Here is a 7,626-nt window from a genome sequence, read left to right as displayed (position 1 = left end):
GGATTACAAAAGCTTCATCAATTTAAGTACCTTCTTCTGCTGAATGAACTTTTATACATCGTCCATCATTTTTGAGCTATAGACCCAGTTTTCTTATTGCTTCCTGGACATTTCCACATTGAAGTTCTACAGCATTATTGACACATTCCCAAAGAAATATTTTCCCCCTACATTTGTCTTCATTATTATTATTAATTTCATTATCATTCATCACTTACTTAGGCCATTGTCTTGCGGCCATTATCCACCACACCAAGGCAATCAGCATTCTCTATTTATTGTACTCTAAAATATCTCAAAACCACTTTAATTTAGACCCTCTTTTCTTCTGTGTCTCAAAATATAGACCGTTTTTTTATCAGTCTCTACCAACAATTCCATGTACTGTGTACATCTCTAAAATAGAGTATATCATTATATTACTTAAAATTGTGGATGTTTTCTCACTGCCTTCAGCATAGTAAGTCATACTCCTAAGAAGGGAATAAAAGGTGCTTCACAATATGGCCGCAATCTCTTTCATCTTGTACCTCCTCTCTCCCACACCCCCAAGTTCAGTAAAAGAACTGCAACCAATCCCATGGAGAGGACATTTACATCTTTATGTTCATGTTCTTATCCACATGAAATGTTCTAATCCCCATGAAATGGGTCCTAAATGTCTCTCTTTTTTTAAGATCTTTATTTATTTATTTGACAGAGAGATCACAAGTAGGCAGAGAGGCAGGCAGAGAGAGAGGAGGAAGCAGTCTCCCCACTGAGCAGAGAGCCCGATGCGGGACTCGATCCCAGGACCATGGGATCATGACCTGAGCCAAAGGCAGAGGCTTTAACCCACTGAGCCACCGAGGTGCCCTAAATGTCTCTTTTTTTCCAACTGCCAAGTGTTAGTTTGTTCACCAGAAACATTCTTTGTGATAAGTTCTCAACTATTGCAGGTTGTCTTGATCACTCCCTTGTACATGTCCTGCTAGAACAGCATCTAATCTTACCATAGCTTTTATTTAGTTCACTGCATTACATTTACTTTATCAGTCATCTTTCTCCTCAATGAAAAAGTTAGCTATGTAAGTGGTGTGAAATTCATTCTTATCTTCTGCAGTAAACATAGTGTCTGACCATGAGCAGCCTCTCAATTAGAATTTTGTTTCTTTTACAAATTAAACCACATTTTAATTAATTGTTTATTCTAATAATTTAACATTGAAATGATTGGACAGCTGTTGGAAGGATAAGGGGATGTGCATAATAACTTTTAAGATGACTCACACTGCCCAACCCTACTTTAAAAGGAAAGAACCAAGAGAAAGTTTTAAGTTGTTAATAACAAGTGAGAAATCAAGACTCCTGCTATTCCTTGGGTGAGGGTGAGGTTATAATAACATGATATTTAGGACATAAAAGGTACTCACTCCATGGCAGCCAAGAAAAACTATTAAAAACCAGAATCTAAGTTAAATCCTTAATGATCAGCAGATATGATTTTTGAATTATTCTTTTAGGTTGAAAGATGTAAACTATTAAAAATTTAATGCTGTAGCAAGGAACTGAAAATGAATCAAACACAAAACCCCGTAGGGTATAATCTAGGGTTAGTGGGTTAGTATAGAAGCTCAGGCTGCTTCCTCTAACCACAGGATCTTTAATACTTCCATAATGTTGTATGCTAACTAAAGTGTACACACATTCCTTTGCAAATGCGGACCTCTTCATTGTTCTGGAATGTCGGTGGGACAAGTGCTGCACACTCACCTTACAGAGAGGAGAGAACTGAGTTACAAGAGAACTGACTGAGATAACAGGACAAGCTAGCAACAAGAACAGAAAAAAAAACATGTGCCTTTTTATTCTTTTTCCTTTCCTTTACTAAACGTTATTTCTTTCAGAAAAATAAAATAATGTTTTTATAAAATGTTTGTTGTTTTAAAAGCTCTGCTTTTTGTCTGCACTATTTCCATTGTCAAGAAAGGTGGATTAATACACGGAAGGCAGGTTTAAGCCACAGGTGTGTTAAAACTAGAAGACATGTTGGATGACTCTCTGTTAAGCTGAAAATTCAATTAAGCTAACCAATTCTGGCTAATTCTTTGGTTTTTTTTTGTTTTACTGTACTAACAACAATAATAAAACCTGACCTTTCCACAGTGCCTTTCCTTTCCAGAACCCAAAATATCATCATGAAGGTGATCCCACATGTTTGCAATGGACCTGAGAGTTTGTCATAAAAAACACCTATTCCGTGTATTTGACCCTTAAAATAAAGATACTGATGGATCTACATTGAGGTCCGTTCACTCTCCTTTTCAGCATCAGCATTCATCTTCATGCACTTAATCCATTTGATATTCTAAATATATTATATTCTGTCATTTCATAAAAAAAGAAATATATAAACCCTATGCTACGGCTCAGTTTCCCACCTATGTGATATAGATATCAAGAATATCCTTAGTATCTGTCATGTGAAAGTTAGTTCTAAATGCTTTAGTTAGAGAATAATATTTAGAGAGCAAAATGCTTAATTTACTAAGGGTAACTTTGTTCCCTGAGATATTAAATCAGATAAGCTTTTTTTTTTTTTTTTTTAAACCTCACAACTAATTCTTCTTGTCCCCAATTCTGCCCAGGGGAACATGCTAATTACTTTAATTCATCATAAGCCAATGCCTGTGAATAAATAATAAACCTACTTTTCTCCAGAAAAATGTAAGTTATCTTTCAACTCTTTCCAATAGGAAGGTTCACATACTCTTCTTAGTTGGAGACACAAACCCATTGACTTCAATGGACGATCCTAGCGTAATAAGTACATTGTGTTCACGGACTTGCTCAATCATTGGAACAATCCTTCACATTCATCCGTCAGTAAGGAAGTCATCCCAAACTTGGCCCATGGCAGAATATGGGCACCAACAAACCTGACTTCTGTGGGAATTTATATGGGTGTTTCAGATGGTTTGTATTTTGCTTCAATTTAATCTCATTACTCTATCTTAGAGGTCAACTCCTGAGTCAATTAAATTACTTTTGCAAAGTCACAGAAAGTGTAGGAACTTTTTCTCAAGATTCAAGATACTGTTGGCTATTGAACAACTAAATAAAAAAATAAATAAATTGAATTAACAATAACAAATTGAGAGTTGGAGTTAGGGGATGGGCAAGATAGGCTACTGAATAATCAAGCACCTAAGCAACAATTAATTGCTTAAAAAATAATATGACTGATCTACATTCTTATTTCACTCTATTTTATTGCTATCATTAACTATGTTTTCACTGCAATGAAATCTGTGCATAATGAAAACATGTATATACATTTAAGCGTTGGACATGTTTGAAATAAAATTGAATGAGGTTTCACAGGATCCTTCAAGATATCAGATTCTGAGGCTTTGGAAGTGTATCCCTGTGGGAAAGTGGGATATATAACATTTTTGTTTAAACTGTTAAGATGTGAGGGTTCCTTGATGAAATGACAGCTAAAACTTTGAACAGAGTTCAGAATTCTTGGCAGGGATCTTCAACTCAAGCATGCCTTGGAAGTTCTCTTGATGGTGAAAATTGTGAGTGATATGGTTGAGTTGCTAGAGGTTTGAGGTAGATTTGCTGAGAGTTATTGTTTCTAATGACAATAATATCAGGATATGACAAGTTTATAACTAGACTAACTTTTGGAAATAGAAAGACCTGGAAGTCATCAAAAACCATTGTCCATGACCAATTTCAAGATGAGCTTGTTTAAAATTCCTTCCCGCATTAATCATTGAAAAGAGGAGGGAGAGTAAAGAAAGAGATGGAAAGAGGAAAAAAAAAAAACACCTAAGCTAGAAATTTACCTATAAATGTGATTCTCTGTTTTACTGCCATATTGTCGGTTCCCTGAAATCTTAAAAATCAGTTATGAATGAAAGAAATTCCTCTCCTTGTGCTATAGTTCAACAGGCTAAAGTTTTACTCTCCCAGTTTAAGTCCATTATGATTCCTTAACCCCAAATTCTCCATAGTTCCAAGTTTGAGGAATATTACTTAGCTAACAATTTTTTTCATTATCGTCATCATCATCATCATCACCATCATCTCATAACTAGTCAGATGGATGAGGTAACATTGCATTTAAAGGGATCTCTTGATGATTTCTACTACATTTAGGCAGATATTTAAAAATCTGGACTGATATATACAAATAGTAATCACATTCTTCTGAAGACTTTAAGAAGGAAATTTCTCATCAACCTACTTTATGCCAATTATTCCTTATCAAGTTATACATGCAGAAATACTGGGTTTCTGTCCCTTAAACTCAGCCATGGGTTGGCCTAGCCTCTCATGTGAACTTGCACAGTAGAAAACTATTATGATCTTTTTGTTGGTGGTGCTATAAAACTCTTCTCTGGGTACTTTAAAATAAGTAGCTAAATATTTTAAATATTTAGCTAAATATTAGCTAAATATAAAAAATATAATTTTATTTACAATTTTATTTATTTATAATATTTAGTATTTATATGTATATATTTGTGTATATATATGTGTCTATATTTCTTGGACATACATATACACATCTATCTACTATGAAAAACAATATTTTTAATAGGTTATATATCCATATGGAATAAAATTCAAAAGGAAAATAAAAGAGTATTGAATTGAAAGTATTTTTTTCCCTTTTCCATTATGCATCTGGTTGTTCTCAGATACATATATACAATCACTATGATGAGTCTTTTTGTGATTTTGAGAAACTTTCAATGCATGTGCAAGCATAAATTGTATGTGGGTATAACTGTGTGTTTGCATGTTTCATGTTGGTAAATGGTTTAATTTTCACTAATATATTATGTCCGTGTGTGTGTGAGTTTAACCATAAAAATATATTTTGGGGATAGTTCCTACACTTGATCTTAGCCAAAAGGCCGAGAAGCGATTTTGGGGATAGTTCCTTAAAAGAATCTATAGACTTGTCCTATTCTTTTCAAACTGATGTAGCATTCCACTGTCTAGTAAGATGATCTTATTATTTTATAGTGCTTTTATTTATCCCATTTAATTATGTTTGCCCTAAATTCAACCATTTAAAAATTAAGATTATAATTATGTTGTAGGATTTGTATTTGTAAAAAAAAAAATTCCCTAAAATTTCATAATGATATGATAGTTTTTTTCACCCCCCCTTGGATCCGAGTTTTATTGAGAAATAGCTTTTGCGCTGTTGAACACACTGTTGCTTATCTTCTCAGCAACCATCCTTTCTTAATTTCTTATATCTTATAATAGAAGCAAAAAGTCTAGCTACTCTCCTCTATTCTCCCTTGGGGAGGGGGTTATCTACATGGACCAGTTCTTTCAATGAATATTTCCTAGAGTAAGGAAAAATATCTTTACAGAAAGAAAAGATGATGTGCATGAGGGAGGCCCATACTGATCTCCCTTTGAAATATGGCTGTGTGGGGTTGAAATGCTTGAAACCACCTTGAATTCTTGATGTGACAAGGTTGTAGACAGCGTGACAAGGGTGGGTATGTGAGAAGAATGGAAAAGTTGTATTTGAACCCACACTTAGTCCCCTTAACTTTAGATTTCTTCTTATGTGTGAAAAATAACCTTTATTTTTACATGATTTTTAAGAAGATTTTATTTATTTATTTGAGAGAGAGCGAGCAAGAAAAAGTATGGCAGGGTAACTGGGGCTGGTGGAAGAAGCAGACTCCCTACTGAGCAGGGAGACTGTTGCAGGTCTCAATCTCAGGACCCCAGGATCATGGCCTGAGCCAAAGGCAAATGTTTAACTGACTGAGCAACCCAGACGCCTCTATGTGACTTTTGGTTAGCCATTTTATCACTAACAGTCAAAGACATCTGAGCTGAAAGAAACTCAAACATACCTTCAGGACTGAGCATAGATAAATAGATACCCTTCACCCCCTGTATAAGGCAGACGCTATGTCTTTCTGTGTCAATGTTCTAGTTCTTTATGACTAGAACTAGTCATAAAGACTAACCCACATCTTTGTCAGAATGTATGCTAAAAACTATTTTGTTTGGTTATTCTGGATCATAATCACTAGCAAACTGTATCTATTTTTAGACTGTGATAAAATGGAAGCAATAGTAATTAGCAGTACTACAAATGACTTTTTCATAATGGGTCTTAAATTCATAAATGCATTCTTAGAAGGTAATAATATATTACAACATAAAATCTCAGTCTTACATAATCTTTATTTCTTGGAAAAAAGATGCTGATTTCACTTATGAAATGAAAGTGACTGCAAAAAAAGATCTTAATGGCATATGAGTTTTTACCTTGTGTTTTGTGATGTTAACATATTAATGAGATATAAGGTGCACTTACAGATTTTGCTTTAGTATTCTGGAGAAGCAACATTCATGAACAGTCAATAACATCAGTTTGGTCTCTATAAAGAAAGAATAGAGTATATTTTATGTGAAGTTTTTTGTTTTTGTTTTTCCCTCAAGAAAGAGGATGAAGGTAATAAGAAAAATGTGACTTTAGTAAAAGTATATCTGAGTTTCTGTTTCCTGGACCATCTAGAGATGCCTGGAAATGATACTGAGCAGTAGGATAGGACCAGAAGTTCTGGCTAGGTGCTCTCCAACACAACAATGTAGACGAGAATTTCTGGCATGGAAGCCTCAAGCAAAACCTTCAGAAGAAGGAAGGATTCAAGTCTAAACAACAGAAATCAGCATGGAGCATGGAAGGCAGGGCCTTCTGGATTCCTCCAAGGAATATTAGCCAGCTTCAAACAAGATTGGAAAAAATACAGGCCAACAAGAGTGAGGAGCCTCGGTATTTACTAGGAATGCTTTTACCTACAGATGAGTAGATGGCAAATGAACACACAAGACAACCATACCAATATTACAGAATCTGAGCAGAAAGTAAATGTATATTCATAAATTGACTCAAAAATAGCCCTTATTTCTATGTCTTTAAACCTTGACTTTATACTGTTCTATCAAATGATACAGGCACTTAAATAAATGTAACGAAATAAAAGAAACTGTATCAAATCATATAATAAAAGTCAAAGTGAATAGATGTTTCTAGAGGATCCATTCCATAAGGAAACAGAAGGGAACCTCTTCAGCTAAGTGAGATCAGAGGAGAAAGTAAACAGGGTTGTCAGATTAAAGTGGGACTAACAGAGTATTTCATGTTTATTTGATAGTCATGAGGCTCTAAAGTTCATTTAAAAATGTGGTTCATTATGTGGCAACACAATTTAAATAACTGTTAAATTTTAGAATCATAAATATTTTTACTGCCACAATTAGATGGTGAAAAAGAATTGCTAAGTTTCAGTGGCATCCTTCAACATTAATACTCACTATCCCATTTTACAATGCATTTACAATAGCATAATCTCATCTCCACCATGTAAATCGAGTTAGATTCCTTTTTCCTTCATTTGCAGCACATTCTGCTGGCGGTGGCTAGATAAATGTTATGGTGAAGGATAATTTGGTTGCCCTCCAGCACTTGAATGTCTGATATTGCACAATCAAGGAATGGGTGTCACATTAAGGCAATTCTTATAATATAATCAAAGTTCTCATGTTGTACTCTCCTTTAGATGAAACAAACTAATGAAATGTATTGAC

The 7,626-nt window shown here is 34.4% G+C and overlaps 1 pseudogene; it reads right to left on the bottom strand.

The window, feature by feature from the left end:
• Nucleotides 1-4,851: 4,851 nt before the first annotated feature.
• On the bottom strand, nucleotides 4,852-4,925 carry LOC122894790 (annotated as a pseudogene).
• Between the last annotated feature and the right edge of the window lie 2,701 nt (nucleotides 4,926-7,626).

Source organism: Neovison vison, chromosome 13, assembly GCF_020171115.1.
Source record: "Neovison vison isolate M4711 chromosome 13, ASM_NN_V1, whole genome shotgun sequence".
Taxonomy (NCBI): domain Eukaryota; kingdom Metazoa; phylum Chordata; class Mammalia; order Carnivora; family Mustelidae; genus Neogale; species Neogale vison.
This window is presented reverse-complemented; position numbering and strand designations above follow the sequence as displayed.